The sequence below is a fragment of the Myodes glareolus genome, chromosome 2, assembly GCF_982192425.1.
Source record: "Myodes glareolus chromosome 2, mMyoGla1.1, whole genome shotgun sequence".
Taxonomy (NCBI): Eukaryota; Metazoa; Chordata; class Mammalia; order Rodentia; family Cricetidae; genus Myodes; species Myodes glareolus.
In genome coordinates, this window is record NC_142027.1 from 70,517,213 (window position 1) to 70,543,449 (window position 26,237).

Below are 26,237 nucleotides of genomic sequence, written 5' to 3' on the forward strand. Positions count from 1 at the left end.
TAACTAACTCTTATATTTAAATTAATCTATATTCCTATTTATGTTTTGTGACATGGTGGTACCTTTATCAGCATGGCACGTAGATCTCCTGCTCCCTCTGCATCTGGCTGGTGACCCTGACTCTGCCTTCTCCTTCCCATCATCCTTAGTTCAGTCACCACACCTATACTTCCTGTCTGGCTACTGGCCAATCAGCACTTTATTAAACCAAGTTGATGAATCTTTATGGTGTACAAGAGGATTACTCCACAGCACTGACCATTGATGCCTGTGCACAGAATGAGGCTTATCTCAGAGATCTTGTCAGGACTCAGCTGGCCTCCCATGAAGTAATGGAGTAGAGGCAAAGTAGAGGGACTTGCTGACTCTTGACCTGAAGGATCATGGGAAGAAATCAGCACCAGAACTCCAAAACTGAGTTATGGCTAATCTATAGCCCAGCAGAGTGAGAAGTGGGAAAATCACTGCTTGGGCCTCAAGCTCCTCTTCCTGGCAGAAACTGAAGCATTGAAACTCACAAACAGAGCCAATCCAGGTGAGCTGATGGCCATGGGGCGGGGAGTGGGAGGTTTCAGATCATTTTTGCAAAATTGAGTGATTTAATAGCTTTATGGGTCATGCGTTTAATCCTTGAACTTAGGTGGATGAGGCAGGAGGGGGGTCTCTATGAGTCTGACGCCAGCCTGATCTACATAGTAAATTCTAGGTTAGCCAAGGATACATAGCAAGACCTTATCTAACTCCCCCCAAAACAAAAAACAAACAAACAACAACATAAAGGAGGCTAGCCATGGATCTCACTTCCCCTTGATTTTGAGACTCACAATTCACCAATATAGACTGGCCTCAGAGTTCTCCAGGTCCCCAGACAACCATGGCTGATCTCAGCTAAGCCAGGGCTTGGGTCTGCAGTCAATGGAGGATGGAGGTTGCCAGGACCAGCTACTCTAGGATGACCTGTCCCAAGTCCATTAAAAGGTCAGAGCCCTTGGGCTGGAGAGATGGCTCAGAGGCTAAGAGCATGAGTTCAGTTCCCAGCAACCATGTGGTGGCTCACAACCACCTGTAATGACAAGTAGTGCCCTCTTCTGATGTTTAGAAGGGCACTGCATGTCTTCAAACATGCAGACAGAACACTGTATATATAATAAATAAAATAAATCTTTCTAAAAAAGTCAGGGGCCTCTTTAAACATAGATTACCTATTTCTAGGTAATTATTTATTTGTTTTGCATATTTATTATTTGTTTTTATAAAGCAATGTGACTTTCAAAGGCAGCAAGCAGAAACACCCCAGAATGGAAACAGTTTTCAGGCCTCTGCCTCTCTGACATGTGCTTCTGTTCATTTGGCCAAAGTAAGTCCCATGGCCATTCTCAAATATAGGCTTTTGTTTATTTTGCTTTGCTTGGTTGTTTAAAGATTCTTTTTCTTGGGGGTGTGTGTGAAAATGTGGCCATATTTTACAAGCTACCATAGACTGCTCTCTGGTCACAATATTTTCCTCAGCCACGTAGCCTCTGCATCCGAAGACCGCTAACTCTGGGTTCCTTGGGTCTGAGTTTATTCCTGAAAAAGTTGGAGTTCTTGGTGTCACAAACCACCCAATGGTTGGAAGTTTACCGTAGGCATTTGTGTAACTCACCCTTCTTTGAACTGGCGGTTCAGAGAACCAGACTGGACAGATCTGCTGATCCAGGCCAGGCCTGGCTGATCTGTCAGGGCTTCCCCCGTGTCTTAGTCAGGGTTCCTATTGCTTTCAGGAAACACAGTGATGAAGAAACAAGTTGGGGAGGGAAGGGTTTATTGAGCTTACACTTCCACATTGTAGTTCATCATTGAAGGAAACCAGGGCAGGAACGTAAACAGGGAAAGAACCCAGAGGCAGAAGCTGATGCAGAGGTCATGGAGGAGTGCTGCTTATTGGCTTGCTCCTCATGGCTTGCTCAGCCTGTTTCCTTACAGAACCCTACAATGGACTGGGCCCTCCTACATCAATCACTACTTAAGAAAATGGCTTACATTGTTGGTGATGGCACATGCCTTTAATACCAGCACTTGGGAGGCAGAGGCGGGTGGATCTCTATGAGTTCAAGTCCAGCCTGGTCTACAAAGTGAGTTCCAAGACAGCTATCCAGAGAAATCCTATCTTTAAAAATAAATAAAGGAAGGAAGGAAGGAAGGAAGGAAGAAAGGAAGGAAGGAAGGAAGAAAATACCCTCCAGACCGAGCCACAACCTGATCTTATAGAAGTACTTTCTGAACTGAGGTCCCACCCCTCAGATGACTGTATTTTTTTTTGTCGAGTTGACCTAACTCTAGCCAGAACACCCTGCATTTGTAGTCAGCTTCTCCATGTCTCTCCAGAATGTTCACTGGTGTGATGGCAACATTCTAAGAGCAGCAAGAGAAGACAAAATCCCAAGGCCCAATCACTCCAGTTCAAGTCTCTTTGTAGGCACAATGACAAATAACCTTTAGTCAAGGAAGTCTCATGAACTCAGAGCCAGAGCAGAGCAGAGGAGGGCACACGGATTCAAGGAGTCACTGATGCTCTGACTTCTGCACAGTTCTGAGGACCTACTTAGCTTTGTCATCTTTCTGCTCATGTCCTCAAGCTCGGTCCCCATCTTTCCCTCCCAAATCCTCTATGTCCTTCTATCTACTCTCTTCTGTCTATCTATCTATCTATCTATCTATCTATCTATCTATCTATCTATCCATCCGCCCGCCCGCCCGTCCATCCATCCATCCATCTATCCACCCACCCACCCACCCACCCACCCACCCACCCACCCACCCACCCACCCATCCATATATATATATATATATATATATATATATATATATATATATATATCCATCTCATTTGCCTGTCTCAACAGGGTTGCTCTGTGTAGCCCTGGCTGTCCTGGTGCTCACTCTGTAGACAAGGATGGCCTCTAACTCAGAGTTCCTCCTTCCTCTGTCTCCTGAGTGCTGGGATTAAAGACATGTACCACCACCACCTGTCCTTTTCATCCAATTCAAAATCTCTTTCTCCTAGACATGTCTTCCAGTTCCCAACTTCATCATCTTATCCAGCATGTGCATACCCTACACCAACGCCAACAGACTGGACAAGACTCTGACTTCCTGCCTGTCATTTTGAAGCCCTTAATTAATGTGGTGTATTTATTTGTGGGTGGTATCATATCCTCCCTTTGATGGTGACCACCAAATACTTCCTTCTTGTGTGATCCACCATTCTCCGTGTCTGTACTCAACACATGCAACATGTCCTTTTGTCCAAGGAGTCAGCCCTAGACAAGATAAAGACTGAGAATAGGCAACCAAATAGAGCTGAGGCACACTTGGGGAGGGGGCCCAGCCAGTATGCCTGTGCCTGCCAGAAGCAGCTAGCAGGAAAGAGCAGAAATGAGCCCGTAAGCACAAAGCAGAAGACTGAACAAGGACAAGGCTTCAGACTTGCTACAAATCAACTGGGGCCAGAAGTCAGAACCATAAGTGGTGCGGGAGAATTGTCTGTATTTTGTCAATCATGTTTTAAATAAACGCTGATTGGCCAGGTAGGAAGTATAGATGGGTCAACCAGACAGAAAGTAGAGGCAGGGTGATGAGAACAGGAGTATTCTGGGAAGCAGGAAGCTCCCTCTGCAGTCCAGCCCAGACCACCAAAGAAGGAACTTGTGACCTGCCCCACTGTGAAAGGTACCAAGCCATGTGGCTAGCATAGAAAAGAACAATGGGTTAATATAATCTACAGGAGCTAATAAGTAGCCTGAGCTAATGGACCAATCAGTTTATAATCTTATGGAGTCCTCTGTGTGATTTTCTTTGGGGCTTGCCAGCTGTGGGGTACCAGGTGGGACAGAATCCTCAACAAGCAGGCCCCTCATGTTACACACAAGGTCTTCCACCCTATGCACAGTAAGAGAACAGTCCAGATGGACTGTGGAGAGAAAGAGTGACCCACTGCCCACCTGACGTCAGTTAAGTCTTCCAGACAGCCTCTGAGAGAGTGCTGTTGCACATTCAGAAGTTCCTCATCAGACTGGCTCACAGAAGAATCTATTCACAGGTCACAGCTGAAGCACTCAATGATCTGTCAACTCCCCCCTCTCTCTCCTGAGCCCAAAAGCCGGTCACCCTAGCTGGGCACCAGCATGTCACCTACAGGGGCAAACTGACAAGACTGATCTCTTGCCTAGGATCTCCAGACTCTTAGCATAATTTTTTTTTCAGATAGATGTAGTTGTTTTTACACGGCAAGTCAATATGGCTTGTGGTTAGATTGAGGATGGAAGATGTGGGAGAAAGGCATGGATGACTGGGACAAGTATCAGTCTGAAGGAATTCTAACTCATTAAGGAGAGAAGACTTTCTGTTGCATGCACACAGAACACACATGTGTTCAGAATGATGGGCTAAAAACAGAACATATAACCCTGTGACCCTAAGTCTGAGAATCAGGAATGTGAAGACTTAAGAAGATGTAGGAGGAGTTTTTCTGTCCTGCCAGTCAGCTCCCAAATAACCACACAGAGATTTATTATAAATTATAAATGTTCAGCCAATAGCTTAGACTTGTCACTAACTAGTCCTTGTATCTTAAATTAACCCCTATCTCTTATCTACTTTCTACCACATGGTGGAACCTTTTTTCAGCATGGCATGTTTATTTCCTGCTTTCTCTGTGTCTCACTGGTGACCCCCTCCTCCACTGCCCACCCCTGCCATGTGCATCTGACCTTCTTCTTCCCAGCATCCTCTCAGTCTGTCTCTGCCACCTAACCTCTTCCCGCCTAGTTTTATTAACAACGAGAGTAACACTACTTCACGGTGTACCAAAGGGCTGTTCCACAGCAGGAAGAGCGTCTCCATCACCCACCCTGCTCCGTTCTTTCACACTGTCTGCACAAGAGTTGTTTGATTTTGTCCAAAATTGTGGTGGGACTTCCCTAGTCTCACATCCAACTGGACTGCTAAGTCCCTGGCCATTGTGGAGCACTCGGGTTTCCCAAATATGCCCAACTTGCCCCACCTGCGGCTCTTCATTTCAGCTACTGAACTATCTATAGTACTGATAGATGTACCATCTTACATTACATTTTTGACAATGATTTAAGTGCAAGTATAATAGGAACAACAAGTCAGGGAGATGTTCCAAGAAAGTAGTGTGAGGAAGAACGAGAGTCAGTTGAGGGTGACGTTTTATAGGCTGTTCTTGAATTAGTTCCTTCCTTCACAGGCAGAGGTATGAGTGGCTGGAACTAGTAATCTCAGGTCTTATGATCCCAGGAGGATCATTCAATGTGAAAGATTTCCCTAAATCTTCAACCAGCTCTCAGAAAAGCCAATCCCAAAGATGGGATTGGGTGTGCTAGGTGGTTCGATTCTACTGGGAAACTCACAGTTCTGAATTAGGAACTGAGATACTGTACTGACTAGTCTTGTGTCAAATTCACAGTCAACGCCGTTTGGGGAGAGGCTCCAGAAGATTTCCCTGTGGGGTATTTTCTTAGTTCATGATTGATGGGGGAGGGTTCAACCCATTATCAGTGGTGTCATCCCTAGGCTGGTAGTCCTGGGGTCTATAAGTAAGCAGGCAAAACAAGCCATGGGGAATAAGCCAGTAAGCAGCACACCCCAAGGGCCTCTATATCAGTTCCTCTCTTGCTTGAGTTCCTTTCCTGAACTTTTGTAAGTTCTATAAGCTATGGAACTGTTTTCTGAAATAAACTCTTTTCTCCCCAAATTGTTCTTTGTCATGCTGTCTCTTCACAGCAATAGGAACTGTCACTAAGACAGGTACGCACCCTTGACTCCTATCAACCACGTGGTATAGGTTTCTGCCTGGATGTCATGCAAGCCCAGCTGGCCTGGGCTTGGTGACAGACACAGGGATGTAGGCAGTGTCCTTTGAGTGCCACTGTCTCCTTACATCACTCCCTTTGTTGACTCCAGCTTGCTTTCCTCCTAAGTGATTCTCCTGTCCAACTACAATGTCATCACCTCCAAGAGCTCTCTAACTCTTCAGTCAGAACCAACGGCAACCACCAAGTATGACAAAAACTCTCTAGGTTTTGCCCTTCTTTCAGATTAAGTGAGAGGCTGGACCAACCCTTAGCAGTGGGATGCTTGTTCTTCTCCTGCTTTGGTCTCTTTCTTGCATCATACCTGGTAATGCACGTGATTTCTATACTCGTCATGGGTTCTCAAGCCCATTAGCATAAAAAGTTAGAGATGCCTCTTTAGAAGTATCATTGCACTGCGTGTTGATGCTGTTCTTATTGCCAACATGAAATTTTAAAGAGCTGCTATTTGAAGCGGGGCATGGGAATTACCCCACTATCACTTAATAGGAACAGTCTGATTTGCATTCGATATGTATAGGCTTGTGAAAGTAAGAGCGAAAATTGTTCTTTCCAAGTTATCTGGAACATTTGCATACATGTCTGAGAAAAAATGTAAATTAAAGAAGACGGGGAAGAGGCCCCCAATCTACAGGGGTTAAAAACAGCTCCCTGTAAGGAGCAGCGTAGTTTCCATGAAGCAGAAGGTGAGCCCAGGGAACTGCTGGAAAGGCCATGTTCTCTGCTTCTAAAAAACCAACCTGACCAGCTACTGTCTTGAATTTGGGAAAGAGGTCTCACATCTACAGTCTCCTAGAGAGAGGGAGAAAGGGAAAGAGAGGGAGGAGAAAGGAAGGCAGAGAGGGAGAGAGAAGGGGGAGTGGGAGAAGGGAGACAGGGAAGGGGGGAGAGAGAGGGGAAACAGCTACAGTTAGTAGATTAGGACATCTTTTGTGCTTCTTGCATGCTCTCACCTGTCCAGCTCACCCTATGCCTGCACAGCCACCCTGCACTGTGACGCTTGAGGAGCAGGTGCTATTGCCTTCACCTCTGCACAGTGCTACTGAGTCTGTCTTCCGGTTCCCTGATGAGTCAGCTTGACGTCTATCCACAGTCATCTCTGAGGTGTCCCTTGCCTCACCTCTTATCCACAGCTGGTCTCTACCCACATGAGTTCGTTCCCTCACTCAAATGGAATGGGGACAGATACGTGTGCCTTTTAGGGTGAAGAGCAGCTATCTGGGTTATCAGAAAGCAACGAACACTCCAGAGACCAACACTTACTCAGGGAGAGAAAATCATGACAGGATTGACATGTTTACCTCATTTCTCTCATTCAGAAACCAGTCCCATCATTTGGCATATACACCTCACATGTCAGTTCCCCTGTGAAACATCCCTGTATCCCAGACAGTCCTAAAGAGTACATACCCACTCCATTGCTGCCATAGGTTACTTTACTCATAACCAGGCTATAGTTCCCAGTGTCCAGGGGCAGGGACTGAGCCACCTCTATCCCACTACACACTAGTCCCACTCCTACCTTCAGGACCAAAAGAGGATCTGGTGGGGAGAATTGTCTGTATTCTGTCAATCATGTTTTAAATAAACGCTGATTGGCCAGGTAGGAAGTATAGGTGGGTCAACCACACAGGAAGTAGAGGTGGGGTGATGAGAACAGGAGTATTCTGGGAAGCAGGAAGCTCCCTCCACAATCCTGCCCAGACTTCGAAGAAGCAAGATGTGAGCTGCCCCACTGAGAAAGGTACCGAGCTATCTGGCTAACATAGATAAGAATAATGGGTTAATATAAGCTACAAGAGCTAATAAGTAGCCTGAGCTAATGGGCCAACCAGTTTTATAACTTATATAGTCCTCTGTGTGATTTTCTTGGGGGCTTGCCAGCTGTGGGGTACTGGGCGGGTCATAAACCCCAACGAGCAGGTCCTCATGTTACAAGGATCAAAGGGATGACAGCCACAAGCATATGTGTTCTGATGGATTTGAGTTAAGTACCCAAGATGCCGGAAGTGTGGAGCCCAAAGCTGGCTTTCATTTAGTCACTCCTCCTCCAGGGTGCTTGCCAAGTAGACGTCTTGTCTCAGTTAAAACAAGCCACCAATGGAGAGCTGACATCACTGTTCTTAGACTGGTGTGCGCGAGGAACATTTTTTTGCTAGATTCACACCCACCTTTTGACGCAGTTCTTCTTCTTGGGATATCCAGAATGAATCCAGTCTTTCCCCAGGGCAGTCCTCAGGTGCCAGCGGTAGCTCTCTTATCCTTGCAAATCTTCCTCCAGGTGAAATGCCCTCGATTCTGACCCTGCTTTTCAGTTTGCCCCAACAAGCCTGCTTGCCAGCGCCCTTGAAAAAGCATCCTCGTCGAGTGAAAGAGATGAGGGTTCATGTTGGTCCCACCCCTGCCCCACGCTACTTCTCATCAAGAATAAATCTTTCCACATCTCTCCAGTGCTGCAGAAATGTCACATTCACACCCGTGCTTGCTCCAACCATGCCACCTTACCGAGTCTAAAGAATGTGATGCCCGTGATTTTGTAGAAAAACAGAATGTTAGCTTGTCAGCTTTTATTTTCCCTTTAGACACAGAGGAGAAAAGAGTCAAACCATTGAGAGCAAATAACTCAATGAAAACTTTCCCTTGAGAACTTGGGACAGGACTCATGGGACTAGAACGTGGGCCAATCAAGTAGCAGGCCACCTGGCAGCTGGAAGGGAAAGCCGAAGCTAGAGTTTCTGAGACATTTAGAAAGGGAACTTGTTTTAGGGAAGAACTTTTAAAATCTTATTTTCCAGACTCTTATCTTCATGAAATTCTAGAGCTGGGTGGTGGTGGCGCACACTTTTAATCTCAGCACAGAACTCGTTCCAGGACAGTTAGGGCTGTTATACAGAGAAATCCTGTCTTGAAAAAACAAACAAGAAAGAGAGAGAGAGAGAGAAACAGAAAATACTAAACCAGTGGTTCTCAACCTTCCTAACACTGTGAACTCTTTAATACAATTCCTCATGTTGTGGTGGCCCCCCAACCATAAAATTATTTTCATTGCTACCTCATAACTGTAATTTTGCTGCTGTTATTAATCATAATGCAAATATCTGATATTTCAGATGGTCTTAAGTGACCCCTGTGAAAAGGTCATTCAACCCCCAAAGGAGTCACAACCCATGGGCTGAGGCAATCTGTAGTAGACAGTGTACAACTGATCAAATCTCATAAAAACAATTCTAGCAAAATGGTGGTGGCAGACACCTTTAACCCCAGCACTCAGGAGGCAGAGGCAGGTGGATCTCTATGAGTTTGGGGCCAGCCTGATCTACAGAGTGAGTTCCAAGACAGCCAGAACTGTTACACAGAGGGACCCTGTACTGAAAAACAAAGCAAAACAAAATAATAACAGTAATAATTCTAAAAAAATATTGCTAGAGTATCTCTCTCCCTCCCTCACGTTCTCCTTCCTTTTTCTCTGTCTCTCTTTCCTCCCTATTTCCTTCACTAAAATGTATTTGGTGTGGCACATGCCTCCCTGTTTTATGATCTTGTGCTTTAACACCATTAAATCACATGTTGAATTACATGAGTGAGCCAGGATGTGAAGTCCAAATCTTTCTATGACCAAGACTGTAGGCCGCAGCTGGCCTTCAGTGGAATGATCTAAACTGCTAATATAGTCAGATAAAGAACAACCCACAGATCAGCTCCACTGGGTCTTGCTAATCCTTAAAACTGGTACAAAATCCTTCCCAAACATAAGTGTTGTATAGGCGTATTGGGTAGAGGAGTATTTCCGTAATTGTCCTTGTAATGACATGACTAAGCAAAAAACGCTTCAAGGGCTAAGAATCTTCACAACTCCAGCTTAAACCCGGTTCTGGCATCACTGAAAAGGCAATAAAGCACCCATGGAAACGAATTCATTTGATTTGCCTCTCGGCCTGGGGACATGCAGGAAATGAGAGTGAACATCTCAGCATGCCACCTGGAAGACTTCCTGCTTTCACAGAGATCACTTGCCCCTCTTCTTCCCAACCATGATGACATCAGCACCCTCCCCAATCATCCTACACTCTGATGTCATCTGACGGAGGAAGCCCATTTACCTCCCATTTAGACCTGGTTGAAGCATGATTCATTCAACAGACTCACTGTGGATGCCAGGGTAACCGTTAAGGTGCTAGGCTGGCTACCTGAGCTGGTCATTACACACTGAGTATTTGTTGAAGTGCCGTGCTGTACCTCACAAGTCTGTATAATCATTGTATCAATTAAAATTCAAATGCGTGTCTCTACATCTCTGAGAGTCTGAGGGAAAGGTGAGGAAAGGAGAAAGTAGGGCTTCAATGACACTCGAGTGAGGGAGCCTAGTACCCTTCTCCCAAGTTCCCTCTGGAGGAAACAGGAAGTTCTAGCCCGACCCTAATCTCCCTGGCCCCCAGCCTGGAAAAAAACACCCTCCTTTCAAGGGGGGATTTAAAGGAAAGCCAACTTGTGGTTGGAAGAGCACAATAGAGTAGTAACAGGTGCAAGACACTTGACAGTACCCCTCTTCCTGAACCCCATTAGAAAGAATGCCATGAATCACTGTAAGAGACCAAAAAGCTTCTGATTGTGCAGCTTTGATGTGCCTACCCCCAGAAAAGCCCAACTTAGGAGGCTCTCCTTCAGAAGGCCCATGATTGACGGAGCCACTCTTCAGCTCAGTTATGGTACATTTTAGGACCACTTTCTGCCCCTGGCTTCGGGAACTAAGAAATCTCTAGTAACCAATATTGATACAGTAGCTGAAATTGATCTATGAGCCAAGCACTATACTTACTGCCTTTATACATATTTTAACAGAAATTTTTCATAACATGCTAAGAGGCTGATATCTTGAAAGTCTCCTAATGTAAGGATAGTTAAAGGGCCAGGTGTGGTGGCTCATGTCTATAATCCTAGTACTTGAAAGGCTAAGGCAGAGTCACAGTGAGTTTGAGGGAAGCCTCGCCTAGATAGGAAGTTCTTGGCTAGGCTAAACTAGTGAGTAGCACTCACTCGAAAGCTGAGCAATAACAACGAAACAACCAACAGATAGGGGCCATGAAGATGAGTCAGTCAGTAAAGTGTTTGCTTGCAAGCATGAAAACATGAGTCTAATCCCCAGAACCCATGGAGAGAGAGAGAGAGAGAGAGAGAGAGAGAGAGAGAGAGCAGGAGCAGGAACCTCCCAGTTCAGACTCGAGCTTTGGAGTCTTTGCTCCTAATCATTACACACATAGCTAGCCCTGCCCTGCTCCCAGAAGTTACTGCTAGGAAGCTCTTTGCAAGTGTCTGTCTGGGTGGTGTGGGAGGTCCTTCTGTCTATGTGTTGCTTTTATTGGTTAATGAATAAAGAAACTGCTTTGAGCCTAGAGCAGAGGAGGGCATAACAGAGCTAAACTGGCGGGGGGGGGATGGGAGCAGGAGGCACTAAACTGAATGCTGGGAGAAGGGAGGCAGAGTCAGAGAGAAGTCATGTAGGCCTGCTGGAGCCAGAGGGAACTTTACCCTGTAAACCACAGCCACGTGGCCATACACAGATTACTAGAAATGGGTTAAATTAAGATTTAAGAGTTAGTTAATAAGAAGCAAGAGCTAACGGGCCAAGCAGTGATTTAATTAAAACAGTTTCTGTGTGGTTATTTCAGGTCTGAGCAGCCGGGAACAAACAAACGGCCTCCTACAACATCTGGGGGCCATGCTCTAATGTCAGTGACTCCACTTCCTTCTTTGCAGGACCCTGAAGTGTGCATCTGACCTCTGTGCCAGGCAGGGCCATGCACCCTAGTACTGTAGGGTGTGGTCAGAAGATCCCAGCCTAGAATGGTACCAGTGTCCAGAGCCAAGAAATTGTGAATCCTTGCACCAGGCCACACAGATATCACACAACAGCCCCCACACCCACCCCAAACTACCAGAAAAGAAACAAATCCAGTATAGCCTGTGGCATCTCCTGCTGTTGTCAATGGGCCTGCCTTCAGTCAGTGGGTCCAGATTTCTGGGGTTCAGTCAAGAAGGGCAGTGCTTAGCTGAAAGGCCTACCCTACTTTATAGGTGAAAACATGGCCCCATTTAACACTCCAAGCACGGCTAATAATCTAGGCATGTGGCTGCCCCACCCCCCAGTTTCCTCAAAGACATTCACAGAGCAAAGGTATATTTATAACAATTATGTTCTTTGATGCTGTGTGAAGCTGGGTTGTGATAAATGGTGGATAATATGTTCGTATTACATAAGGAAACCACGGCACACAGAGGTAATGACAAGGCAGCAAGTCAACCAGATGCTACAGCCAGGAACCAAACCCTGCTCAACCGTCTTCCAGGTCAGGGCTTTCCTTTCTAGACCAGGACCGCCCAGGGGAAATAAAAGTGAATAGCATTTATATGCTTTTGGCTTTGGAGTTTTGTTTTTTTTTTTTTATTTTTCTGGTTTGCTGTTGTAAGACAGAGTTTCACTATGTAATCCAGGCTATCCTCAAACTCACCAATCTTTCAGCCTTCACCTCTCTCTGTAGCCTAGGCTGGCCCCAGACTCTTAGACCCTTCTGCTTTAGCCTCCCTGAGCACTGGGATCACAGGCGTACATCCCCACGCCCTGTGCATTTATAGTTTTTAATGGCATGTGATGAAGAAGCCAGACATGAAAGCTCGGTGACTGCCATGGGATTCAAGTCCTGGAACCACGCCCAGTGTTGGCACGCTTTATTTGTGTTTATGAGAAAGCCTTGCCAGATTGGCCAACGAGGTAAGAAAAGCAAGCGTCCCAGGTATGATGAGTCTCTGTAAGATTGCCACAACAGTTGGCATTTGCACGAGCCCCAAATGGGAAGAGCTTCGACCTGTGAGCCAAGTCTTAGGTCTTAGCCCAGGTCCCTGCTGTGCCGCCTGTTCTTTGGTCATGACAAGTTAAGTACCCTTTCTGGGAGTCGCCTTCCTTGCTTATAAAGTGGGATAAACTAATCTTCAGCTAATAGAGACGGATCTGAAAATCTTCCTACCCACTCCCTCAGGAATCATTGTCACCAGAACAAAGATACACTGGACAGCAGACCCCATTTTTAGCAAGCTCTCCAACTAAGATGTGAGAAGGGAACCCAGTGCCACCTGAGTGAGGTGGATAGACGCGTGCTGCCTGTCCGACACATACTCCCTACAGCCAGCTGTGCTGGACCACTCCTGCCGTCCAGCTTTCTGTTGACCCCTACTTTCTCTCGGAGCGAGCCCCAAAAGTATCCGAACCCACAGAACAATGAGGTTGTTTCACTCTGTAACTCGCCAAATCATCCAGCCTCTCACCATGCCATTCCCCTGTTGGCAAAACCAGATCACGCTTCCCCTACCAGCTACCAGTGCTGCTGCTGCAGGCAGCCATGGGCATTGCTCTCAGCCAATGGTCTCCTTAGAGGGCACTTGCATTAGTCACACGGTGGAAATGAAGTTAGCGCTGGAAATGGCTCACAGGCAAAGCACACCAGATTTTACGCTCATGGGCCCTGGGGCGGCTGGTGAACACCTCCCACCAGGAGCCTCCCCATGATGCATGGCTGACTTGGTAATGCTAAAGGTTTACCCCACAGCTAGCACCGGGCCCTGCTACTTCCCTTTGGAACTCAGTGTCCACGGAAGTGCCTGCTAAGGAAAGGGAGCGGACCCCACTTTCCAAACTGCCTTCTGGTCTAGACCTGTCCTTGCAGACGGGAAGGGAGGAGACTTTGAATTTGTTCATCAGTTCTCAAAAAAGGTACTGTGGATGCCAGGGTCCTGAGGAGGACAATGGAGTCAAGGAATCCATGAAGTTACAGCAATTTTCATAACGGAGCAAAGTTGTCGTCTGCCTTTGCTCTCTACCCTGACGTTCGAGCATGGCACAGAAGAAATGGTGGGAAAGATTGTCGTCCCCTTGGTGCAGACCGAGACAGCCATACCACTCTGGACCAATTCGCGTTGTTTCTCTGCTAGCACGGTCATGGTGAGAATAAAAGTTTAAAATCAAGGCCCAGGCCACTCAGATGGCTTAGTGAGTAAAGATACTTGCCACCAGGCCTGAAGATCTGAGTTCGGGATCCTGGCCCCACATGGTAAAAGGAGAGAACTGGGTCCTGCACATTGTCCTCTGACTGCCACATTTGCCTCAAACCATATGCACGGGCACACACATGGTAAATAAGTAAACAAACAAACAAATAAATAAATGTAATGATTTTTGTTTGTTTGTTTTTCAAGACAGGGTTTCTCTTCTGGCTTTGGTGCCTGTCCTGGAAGTAGCTCTTATAGACCAGGCTGGCCTCGAACTCACAGAGACCCACCTGCCTCTGTCTCCCAAGTTCTGGGACTAAAGGCCTGTACTACCACGCCCAGTATATATATTTTTAATATCTGGTGTGTCCCAATCATCCCCACACCGCTTTTTGCCACATATAAAGTATTGTGACTATCTCAAAGAAAAGTTACCTGTGTGTCTGCGTAGAAAGAGGAGTGAGCTGTGCCATTCACTTTTTTTCTTCAGAAAATATGTTTTTATTTGAAAGACACAATTGCCAGGCAAGCTCTGGTTATTCAGACCTGGGTCTGGGCAGACAGTTTCCTAGAAATGAATCTCAGTCAGTTCAAGGAAAACGGCTGACAGGATTTGCTGCCAATGGGGGAAAAAAAACCTGGAGCTTTCAAGTGAGCCTTGGGATTTTTGGAAAACTGGGTTTGCCACTGTGAGCCTGACAGCTTCCAGATACTTACAGACCTTCCCAGAGGCATTCCAGGAGCACATTAGTGAGTGTGCTCTTGAATATTTGATAGAGAGATGTGTCAACATTGAGAAAATGCATTCAGCTCAGCGAACCAGTATCTTCTAGTCAGTCACGAAAAAATAAAAGGTGCTTTCATTGAATTCCTCTGCTTTAATACTGATAGCAAATATTAACAGGTGATCCACAGAAGCAAAATGTCTTTGAGGGTCATACTTGGTAGAATCTAAAAGAGCAAGCAAATGCTAAGAGCAGATAATTTGCAAATTGCCAAGTTGTAAAATTCTAGGGCATGAGCATCAGACCCAGCAACGTGGGGAAGATGGATGGTGGCCAAAGACTGGCCAGGAGCCTCATGGCTACAGGTGATGATGAGAGAGGAAGGAATGGTAGTGGCAGTAACATGGGCTGGGTGTGTAGGCATTCATTATTGTCCTATGCTCCTCCCGGAGAGCCACAAGTGAACATCTCTCCACCCTAGGCACTGATTACAGATCAGAAAAATAATTCAACTCAAGTGTAGCTTGATGGACCAATGAGTTTCCTGGGTTTTCTTACAAGAGCATTGGGTATCTGGTTAGTTTTAATTATTAACTTGACACAACCTAGAGTCCACCTTGGAAGAAGAAACCTCAGGTAAAGAATTTCTTCAACCAAATTGGCCTGTGGTCATATCTATGAAGAATTCTTTGGCTGGATGATCATTGTTGGAGGACCCAGCCCACTGTGGGCGGCACCATCCCTATGAAGGTCGGCCTGAGCTGTATGTAAAAGGCAGCGGAGAGCCAGTGGGAGAAGCAAGCCAGTAAGCAGCAGTTCTCCATGGTTCCTGCTTGACTTCCTTCAGTGATGGACTGTGGCCTGGAAGTATGAGTTGATACAAACCATTTTCTCCCCTAAGTTGCTTCTGTTCTCAATGCTCATCACAGTGACAGAAAACAAACCAGAACAAAGGCTATCTCAAAGGAGCTACGTCACTAAAAAGCCTATCCCAGCCTATATGATGGATTTGAAAGCTGCATTCATGGACACCCCTGTCAAATTTGCAGACAGAAGAATCTCTTCTTCCCTGGGAATTGTTTGTTGCTTGTAACCTTCAGAAGGGGCCTTGTAAATCTAGAACTTTCTGAGTCCTCAAGTGTCATTAGTTCCCGAGACTTAGGTGCCTTCTTACATTCTGCAGGAAATGTTTCAGTTGGGGGGAAATATCTACACGGCAATGAAAGTAAGGGCACCATGCCCTAGTTCGACTTGGGTGCAGTGTTGCAGCCAGTAAGCCCGTTGCCCTAGAGTCCCGATTGGCAATGCCGTTCTCACCACCCAGCCATTTGAGGGGAAGAGAGATGCTCTGACAAACAGCAGAACTGAGCAAGAGCAGTGCTCCAGATTTTCTCGGTAGAGACTTCAGGCCTCAAGATTCAAACGAGGGCTCGCTATGAGGTCGCAGAAGGGAGCTGGGAGAAGGCAGGATTTGCAGGCTGCGGGCATGAGCCATTCCACTATGGGTATCCCACATCCTGTGTTACATTATGCCATGTGAATCCCCTTCTGCCATCCATGAGTCTCTGGTGGTATAAAGTTGTGAGGTTTTTCAACTCTGTCTTGACTCTGCTAGAGGAAGGAAAGGGAAGACGCTGTATGTTTGTGCAGGAAGAGTAACAGCTCTTAGCAGGTTGCTATGGGATGGGAGCAATGGCTACACTGTCTCAAGAAGTTGAGAAACCTTGTGAATTCAAAGACATGCCTCCTCCATCCAGCAACAACAGACTGTTCCCAAAAGGCCGAAGTTTCTTTGCAGACTTGAGATGTATTCTGGAAGAAGGAGCAGATGCAGTAGACTGAGTGGAGCTGATGAGACGAATATAGAACTCATCCCAGGGTGTCTGCTATGACCCCAGTGTGCCCATCAGATACCCCAGCTGGATCTGCCCAGCAGACAGGACACATATGCTTGACGCTCAGGAGACCTGGAGTGAAGGCCTTGATGCGAGAGAACTACCTACTAGCCTGTGTAGGTCAGTAGTTCTCCAAGGCAAGTCAGAGTCACCTGCAGAAGATTACAAAAGGAGACACACATGGCCCAGACCAATGGGAGAAGACCTCCCAGGAGTGGTTCTGGTATATACCACAGGGGTTCTCTGGAGGTACAGTAGACGCTGAGATCTCCTAGAGAAGGAAGAAAGAATGAGCTCAAAATACAAGCACAGGCCCAAAAGGATGCTTCTGCTTGACACCAGAAGTCTGCACTGCCGCTGGTAAAGAATGTGCTTAATTAAACTCGATCGGGTTTTCAGCTGGCTGTCATGCGCTGGCACAAGGAACGCATCCATCACTTGGCTTCAGGCAGGGCGAGAGTCCTCTGTTAATATTGGAAGCCTTAAATGTAGCCACTGAAGTTCCCCATACATTAGGTGTGATTAGAACTCCCAGAAGCCACACACGGCCTGACCATAAACCAGGGAGAGTGAGAGGAACAGAGGGACAGCCAAATCGGTGACCCCAGTCCTGTCTGGACACAAGTCCTATAAAGCAGTTACTTTCTCGTAAAAACAATCCTTCCCCTGTGGGTCACACTGTGTGTTAGACCAGGCGAGCTCAAGTCTGCATGTTATCGCATTGCTGGTTCGCTAGTGTGCGGGCAAACAAGTTATGATCTAATGTGCACAAGCAAGGGCAGTGCTGCCCATTATGGCATTCCACAAAGATAGCAAGGTAATAACATTTAAAAGAAATGTTTCTAACACACAGTGTTACTCCACCAGCGTCCTCTGCAGAGAATACAATCAGCATCCCTTGGCCATGGGGGTCTAGCCTGCACACAAAGTGATCCCAAAGCATAAGGTCTTGTCACAGTTTAGTTCTGGGAAACAGTCTGAGGGACTGACCGCTGGCACAGAGGGACCCTATGACTCCAGGGAACCTGTGGTGAGAAGCACCTTGGCCTCCCAAGTGAATGCTGGGAAAATGATCAACTGCTCCTTCACATAGGGACTGGCAGAAGCTGTCAATGAGTCACTCGGAACAACCGAGACAGTGGGCACGGTGAGGCCTGAGAACCAGAGAGATGCCGCTGCTCCAAAAGCAACTTCTGGAGTCTTTTGAGGTTTCACATCTCTGTAGGTCCAACTAACCTTCAGATAAATGGTCCCCGAATGTGGTCCATGAGCCACACCCATCAGACACATCTAGAAAACATGGTTAAATACTGATGCCTAGGCCCCACCCCAGACCACCGAACTGGAATCTCTGGGGAGACCTGGAATATGCACTTTAAACAGGTTCCCAGTGAGTTTAATGCATCAGAATGCAGGTGTTCAGGGGACGCTGGTTTGTGAATGAAGGTCACAAGGTCAGTCCCAAGGAAACAGCCAAGCCGCCCAGCCGACTCTCTGGTGCTGTGCTCCGCCTTGGTATCCACCGCACACACACCCCTCACACCCAGTCTGACACCACTCTCCTGTCACCAAGGGAGGTGGTAGAGGAGGCAGAACCATGAGTAGCCCGGATGGACAGTAGCCGGACAGGTTGCCTCCGGTTTTCACACTTTCTCCCACCCCACACCCTCCTCACCCACACTCTGCCCATCAGTGACCATGCAAACTCCCTGCACTGGGAATGGCTGTGTCCTCCCTCCTTTGGCCAGAAATGCCCTCCCATGGTCGGTCGTCTCACGGTGACATTCCTCAAGACACCACGGCATAGCTACTGCCCAGGCTCAGAACACCAGGTCACGGGACAGAGGTGAACATACCCCATATGCCGGGGAAGTAGCACAGGAAGAAATATGACAGCCATGCTCTCAAGCAGCGTGTGTGAGGTTTTACTTCCCCGACTCCATGACTCTAAGGTAGAGCCCACAGGTCATCAACACCTGAGCCCTTGGTTCTTGCCATAGGTCACCCTGTGAACTGGCTCTCAACTCCTGCTCAAGCTCTCCTCACCCAGAACTGTCAGGTCTGCATGCATTTTCAGAGAGCTGCCAGGCTTCTGACAAGGGGTGGATGGGAGAAACTGGAAGGGGTGTTAAGGCAGCCGGAAATGCCAGTGACCACTGATGACCTCTGACACCTGAGGCACACAACCAGAGCAGAGGCAGCCCGGACCAGAAAAAGCTGCTGGTTTCTAGGCTAGGGCTATTCAGTGGGGGGTGGCTTAGGATGTGATATCTGCTTCCTGGCCCCTCCCCTCACCCTCCACACCCCTCAAATGGCCCCACTCGGTTCTTACTTGGGAACTCAAGAGACGAGTCCCGCTTTTCTGAGTCCCACATCCAGTCACTGAGGCATCAGGAGCCTCTCTGTGGTTGAGGCCAGAGTCTAGCTTTCCTCTGCTCAACCGTCCTTGGTTGCTATTGTCCATGTGACTCCGAGGTGCAGGCCATTGGTCACTGGAGCCAGAAGCCTGGTTCCCGACTGGCCTCTCCCCTTAGCCCTCTATCCTGTTGCCTCTGTTTCCCCATGTGAATAGTTCAATCCAGCAGCCATTCAGAGGCTGCTGTAAGACTTAATCTGAGAGCAGAGGCTGAGAAGAGCTTAAAAGACCACCAAATAAGTTAGGTTTAGAAAGGTTTCTTTCCTTCCTTCCTTCCTTCCTTCCTTTCCTCCCATCCTGACTTTAAAAATTGTGTATGTATGCAAAGAAAAAGGAAGAAGAGGGGGAGAGAAAGAGAATATAAACAATTTGCACTATTAGAAACCTAAAGCATTTTCTTTCTCGTGTTAGGGGTAAAGTCCAGGCAGGCAAGGGTTGAATCTCCAGTCTGCTAACTTACTTCCAGTTCCCTTTTGTTTTTTTATTTTTTATTTTGACTCAGGGTCTCAATAAGTTCCTCAGTCTGATCTTCAACTTCCAATGCTCCTGAGGAGTTGGAATTCCAGGCCTACACCTCAGTGCCCAACTGTTCCCTTAAAAAAAAAAATCATTTTTGACACAACTGAGAAGATACCTTATGATTTTTGAATGAATGTGGTTTGAAGGTTTTTCTTATTCCTTTTGCTGGTTTATTTTCCTTGCGCTTCCCCATTTTTGTTGTTGCCGATTTGTTTTCTCAGGCAGTCTCTGTAGGCATAGTCCATATGACCCAGTGCTGGTGAAGGAGGAGGGTGGACAGGGAGGGAGCTTTAGGGTTGTTCTACTGGGATAATTCACCTGCAGACCCATCCTGAAGTGAAGAGCGCAGACGGGGTGGGGAGGGGGCGGGAGAGGGCGGGAGGGGTGGGAGGGAATGGGAGAGGGCGGGAGGAGCGGGGGTCTTAGCCTTACTGCTGCTGTTTCCTTTGGCAACTAAGCAGCATGACTGCAGGGACCTGTCCTAGGTCACAGAGCCAACCGGCGGCAAAGCCAGGACAAAGGCACCAGGCAAGATGCTCCAGTCAGCCCTGGTTCAGGCTCATAATTACAGCCCGTGGCAGGAGGCCACCGCTTTCCTACAGAGCATCTGATGTCTTCCATATGCTGAGGACAAGCAGCCCTGCAGGGGACCAACCCTTTAGCTGCGGTTGACACAGTGGAAGAATCGCCTGGGACTCAGGACTCTCAATTCTCCCAGGATGCTCTTCTGTTTGCTCAGTCATCCCCAGCAGGTCCATCTGACCTTGGTTTTGGTCCTAGGAGATGAGAGCACTGAACCAGACCTAACACACTGCCCTTCTGCCCAGCACATCACTCACAAGACAAAACAAACAGAAAAACAGCTTGTATCTGGTTCTACATAGAGAGAACAAAGATAATGCATTTGTTGGAGCTCAGTAACTGTTCCCTCTGGATTTCTCTGGGATCCCAGCTGGATCCTGAAGCTGCAGGGTAGGAAACAGTTGCAAAGAACATGCCCCAGCCAGAATCTCCCAGAGATGGCAAGAGAATGCAGTTCTTTCAAGGTGTGGTCTAGGGACTGGGAAACACCCTAATGTCATCTCAGTACCAGGCCCCACCGGTGGCACTATAAAGATCATAGCCTGGGACAGGGACCAGGCCACAGCCTCTTCCTCCCCAGAAGGGCTTGGGGGCACCTGCCCAGAGCCACTCTTCCAGATAGGATCCCTGCAGGGCTGTTTGTCTTTATCTGTGCACGGCAAACACGAGACACTGCGTCAGAATGGGCATCCTTCTATTGGGCAGCGAGTGCAGATCACAGACCTACCCTCCGATGGGATCTTGGCATGACTAGTTTCTGCCTCATTATCCCAGCTTCGCTATGTGACTTAGTACAAGTCCCTGCGTGGAGAATGTGCTGCTGCTTGCTTTCCCAGATGACTAGGAACTTGAACAGCCATATAGAAGAGGCTGTAAAATCAGGGCCAATTGGGAGAAGGCGGGGCTGGGGATAATTGCTTGCCAAATGCCTCCGAGCTGACTTGGTGCTCTGGCTCCAGAAAGCTAAGTCGCTCAGTTCTGCATCAAGGTCCTGAGATCTGTGGGAAACTAGGCGTCTCTTCACATCTGCATCTCTGTGGAACTTCCTGTTGTGGGGCAGAGGGATGGGAGATTTGTTCTCCTGTCAGAAAACTGCCTCGTCTCCCAGAAAGCCACGACGAGACCAGGGAGACTGAGTGTGTGAATATGTGTATCTGAAGAAGTCAGGCACAAGTGGTCTGCATTAAGTGCATGTGCACAAACAGAACGCTACATGCATACAAATGGCCATCTTTCTATAAAGCAGCAGAGTGGGACTGGGGCACAGAGATAACTACCTTTATTACAAAATAAAGACATACCTTGCAGGGGCCACTACAAGAATGTGGCACGAAAGACTGAGGGGTGTCACTGATTCAGCCCTCAGGACTTGGGGTCCAAACCTATTAAAGAAAAGAAAGGGCTACTCAGGAGGCTAAGGCAAGAGGATACCATGCCCAAGAACAGCCCGGGCTACACAGTGAAACCTTCCCTATTGCGCCCCCCCAAAAAAAAATAAAATAAATAAGGAAGGAAAAGAGGGGAGGAGGGAAAAGAGGAGTGGGAAGAAGAGAGAACACAGGAAACAACAGCCCAGTAACCCAGCAGTATTGTTAAGAATGGCATTTGAGGGCTGGAAAGATGGCTTGGTGGGTAATAGCAATAGCTGTTGATCCAGAGAACCTGGGTTCAATTCCCAGTAACCACATGGTAACTAAAAGCTGCCGGTAACTCAGTTTCAGGAAAGCTGGCATCCTTTCACAGGCATCCCTGCAGGCAAAACATCAATGCACATAAAAATGAATAAATCTTTAGAAAAAAAAATGATTTTTTGAGCCAAGCAATGGTGGTGCACAGCATTAATCCCAGCACTAGGGAGGCAGAGGCAGGCGGATCTCTGTGAGTTTAAGGCCATCCTGGTTTACAGAGTGAGTTCCAGGACAACCAAAGTTACAAAGAGAAACCTGTCTCAAAAAAACCAGAGAGAGAGAGAGAGAGAACATTTGAAGGGCTGTGTATTTGTTTTCATAGGAAGAAGGGGCTATTTGGCTATTTGGATCCACACAGGACATAAGGAGGTACTTCATGTTCTCAGTCATGAACGCATATTCCACACCCAGGGCAGCTTTGAAAAACCCCTGAATACCTGTTCAGTTGTCTTCAGGTGACCTGAGGCTTTGGGGTTCAGCAGAGCCTAGTAAGGGCTCTCCAGCAGATGGGCTTTAAGGATTGCACTGAAGATCCTCAGCGTAGCTCCTGGGGTGCTCAGGGGACAGGAGAACTGGCCTCAGGGGACAGGAGGGCTGGCCTCAGGGGACAAGAGAGCTGGCCTCAGGGGACAGGAGAGCTGGCCTCAGGGGACAGGAGGGCTGGCCAGCCTCAGGGGACAGGAGGACTGGTCCGAGCTGTGGGAAAGCATCATTAGGGAGAGGAAAGCTGGGTGGTCAGGAATGGGGCAGGGGTAGCATGTGGTGAGCACAGAAAAATGGAGGAGAAACTAAAGGAATTAGGGCAAAGTGCACCAGCGGAAGCCAGGGAAGCCTAAAGGACAGCAGCGGATGCCGAGAACAGTGATGGGGACAGGGCCAGCGGGACTGACCCTCATGTTACTGAAACAGGGACAAGGCCACAGCTGAAAGTCCACTCCCCAACCTCGGGTCTCAAACATACCACCCTGACTTCTCTGTCCCACGGAACGCCCTTCCTTTTCCTGAGGGGCACGCTCTCTGACTGTGGGTCATCCTGCTCCCCTGACAGATGCACACCACAGAGGAGAAAGAAGCCACCTCAGAGGGCGCCATCGGGTGACTTGAGCCACCAAGAACTAACAGAGGCCAGCAAGAAAACTCTGCTTTACAAATTAGCTACGACCACTAACCCCTCCCTGGGCAAAGGCTCCCAGCCGCTGCAGATAATACCATAGAATTCAGGTCTTCTTGGCGTATTCATCCTATAATTCTGAAAGCTCATTTGTTAGATTTTTTTTTTCTTCAGTGGGTCCAACCAACTTAGTTCTTGTTGTTCTAGCCATTTGCCCAGCTTCCTGCTACTCTGGTGACCTATTTCTCATGCTGCTAAGAAACGGGGCCCCATCAAGTTAGGATCCAGGAAGGATAACATTCAGTTTCGACCAAAATGCTCCTGAACGCCCATTTGCTCACAATGCTAAATGTTCTCACAGGCACCTGCTCTTTCCAAGGTATGAGAAAGCTGCCGTCGGGACCGGCTGACACTTCTGGCCCTGGCCGGTGACAGCCTATGGAAGACCATCAAACACACACTGAACTGAAGGTATAGCCTAGTGGAGATGGTCCCCTGCCCTTCTGCCTCCTGCCAGGCACAGCTGTGAGCTCTGGATCCCTCCTCTGTGTTCACCTCCTTAGTTACGCTGTGATCTCAAAAGGCCTGGCTCAGTCTGCATACAGCTCGAGCCGGTGTGGGACTCACCACAGCAGATGCTCAGTCAGCCTTCAAGCCCTGTCCCTGGTCACCTGGGTAGAAAATGTCAACTTCCTGGCAGGATGTCCTGACGGAGAGCTGACTGCCAGTGCAGCCCTATGAAAAACTCCTGAAGAACCTCCCCGCCCCAAAGCTTTGGAAGCTGAAACAGGAAGGGAAGTTATTCGGCCTTAATGCCCACTCGTCCTCCCTCCCTTCGTCCCTCCCCCACCCCAGACAAACACACTGGTACAGCTTCTCTCCCCTCTGACGACACATTCTCCCATTGGTTGTTGAACTTGTAATACGTTTCTGGCTTGTTGTTTTGTTATTTGCTATTGCTAATATGGAGAGGTACACGGGGACGATGGAGAGGTTCCTTTGCAACATCCCAGCTAAAGACTCGCTTGACCGCCAGTGTTAGTTAGGAGATGTGTCTGAGCAGATGTAAGCGACTATATATAGAGTCCGTGTAACAGACTGTAATAGCATCAGCCGCAGTGCTACTGGAGCATGTGGGGGTGGTGACTTTGGTGTGGATGTCACAGGAAGTAGCAGGTAAGACAGGGGAAAGGTAGACTCTGGGCATGCCTGTGGTTACAATGAAGAGCAAATACAGACATGTCAGTCATCCTGATGGATGCCCCACTAGTCAACCAAAAAGCCCCATGGTTCTGAGAGCCCCACAGTACCAGTAGGTTCCCAGTCACTGGATGTTGTTGTCCCTGGCTTGCTGCAGGGACCTTGAACAAAACATGAATAAGTTGTGTGTGGAGAGTCCCACCAACCAGGGAGGGTGCCGAATCAAGTGCCATAGGTAGGATCTGATGGTGCACTGTGGGCGTGGGGAGCACTGGTCTAGGCTGCTGCTGCCTGCTGCAATGTGGCTCTCACTAGCTGATCACGTAGAGTCTTAGAGTCTTAGTCCCCTCATCTGCCCACCAAGTGGAGGGCAGTTTCATGTCTGTCAAGAAGCATAGCTTAAAAACGCAGCAGCAGGAAGAGCAAAAGGCCTCACATGATGTGGACAAGCATACTGCTGAGGGCGCCTTGTGCCCCGGGCTTCCTGACACTGCTCTGGGCACACCTCTGTTCCATCCTTCTCTGTTCCTGATGAAATGCTTGTTCCAGCTTCTCCTGGTGCCCTAGAAACGACACCAGTACACAGCCATTTGGGGGTGGCTTATGACAACTATTGCTTCGTAGACTAGGGATTTAAACACACCTTAGTCAAAGTGGTTTGTCTCTGCTTCACCACGTCTGGGGCATCGTCTGGGAAAGCATGAAGACTGGGATTAGAGACAGCAAGGGTTATCTTCGCTGTGTCTAGTGACTAATGTCGGCTCTCAGAAGGGTCTTCAGGTGGCTTAATGCCAGAACAGCTATGCAGGACATTTCCCATCTCTGTGAGTTCACCCTGTATGGGCTAGACCAGGCTTCACCACAGAATGGTGACTGGGTCCTAAGGGGAACTACCCCAAGAGAGGAAAATGAAGTGTTTGTACTAGCCTTGGCATGCATGGTGTGGTGGTCAATGAAAATGGCCCCCATAGGTTCATAAGGAGTGGCACTATTTGGGGGTGTGGCCTTGTGGGAGGAAGTATATCACTGAGGATGGGCTTTGAAGTTTCAGAAGCTCAAGCCAGGCCCAGAGTTGTCCTCTCTTCTTGCTGCTTGTTGATCTGGATGTAGAAGTCTCGGCTACCTCTCCAGCACCAGGTCTGCTTGTGTGCCGCCATGATTCCGGCCATGATGATAGTGCAGTAAACACCCGAACTGGAAACAGCACCATTAAATGAGTTGCCATGGTCATGGTGTCTCTTCACAGCAATAGAAACCCTAACAAGCACACACATAATATCACTTCTTCCACACTCCATCAATCAGGGAGGTCACAACACTCTGCCTGGGTTAACGATGGGGAGAAATGGACCTATACACACACTGCATGGGAAGGGTATCAGTGTCAAGTTTTCAGAAAAATAGGCAAGATAGGCTTGCTGTTGCAACAAGTTTTGACAACTGTCTGGCCGGGTCTGGTGTTGACACGGGCCTGTCTTTCACAACCATCCCCCAGACATTCCCAAAGCTAAACCCTAAGGCAGGTACCGGAGCATGCCTTAGTTCAACCTAAGATGGTGTTTGTAGTTGGTTGTTTTTTACTTTTTGATTGTTCTTTGGGGGGGCCTGCCACTCTGTTCCCAAATAAATACACACATGGAGGCTTATTCTTTCTTGTGAATGCCTGGCCTTGCCTTGGCTTATTTCTAGTCAACTTTCCTTAAACTTAAATTATCCCATCTATCTTTTGCCTCTGGGCTTTTATCTTTCTCTATACCTATATATTGGAGGAGGGGCCACTAGTTAATTCCCAGCCACTTAGTCCAGAAGTAATCACACAGAAACTGTATTATTTAAATCATTGCTTGGCCCATTAGCTCTAGCTTCTTATTGACTAACTCTTACATATTAATTTAACCCATTTCTATTACTCTGTGTATTGCCGGATGGCGGTGGCTTACCGGCTAAAGTTCCCAGCATCTGTCTCTGGCAGCTTCATGGCTTCTCTCTGACTCCACCTCCTTTCTTTCAGCATTCAGTGCTTTGCTCTGCTATAGGTCCAAAGCAGTCTCTTTATTTAGTAACCAATAAAAGCAACACATAGACAGAAGGACCTCCCACACCACCTATATACTTTTACTTCTTACTCCATGGCTTACTGTGTCACTGGGTGGTTGACCTGTGATGTCCTCCTCTTTTTCCTGCTCCT

At 47.8% G+C, this 26,237-nt stretch overlaps 1 long non-coding RNA gene across 2 annotated transcripts; it reads right to left on the bottom strand.

The window, feature by feature from the left end:
* Nucleotides 1-14,385: 14,385 nt before the first annotated feature.
* LOC125412986 (uncharacterized) lies at nucleotides 14,386-23,673 on the bottom strand. 2 transcript variants are annotated; one of them, XR_007235795.3, is made up of 5 exons: nucleotides 23,477-23,673; nucleotides 21,352-21,432; nucleotides 19,901-21,096; nucleotides 19,584-19,724; nucleotides 14,386-16,450 (listed from the first exon to the last, which is right to left on the bottom strand). It is a non-coding gene; the product is annotated as an uncharacterized LOC125412986 (long non-coding RNA). The 2 variants fall into 2 exon arrangements; XR_007235796.3 differs by having other exon boundaries at nucleotides 14,386-16,804.
* Nucleotides 23,674-26,237: the final 2,564 nt, after the last annotated feature.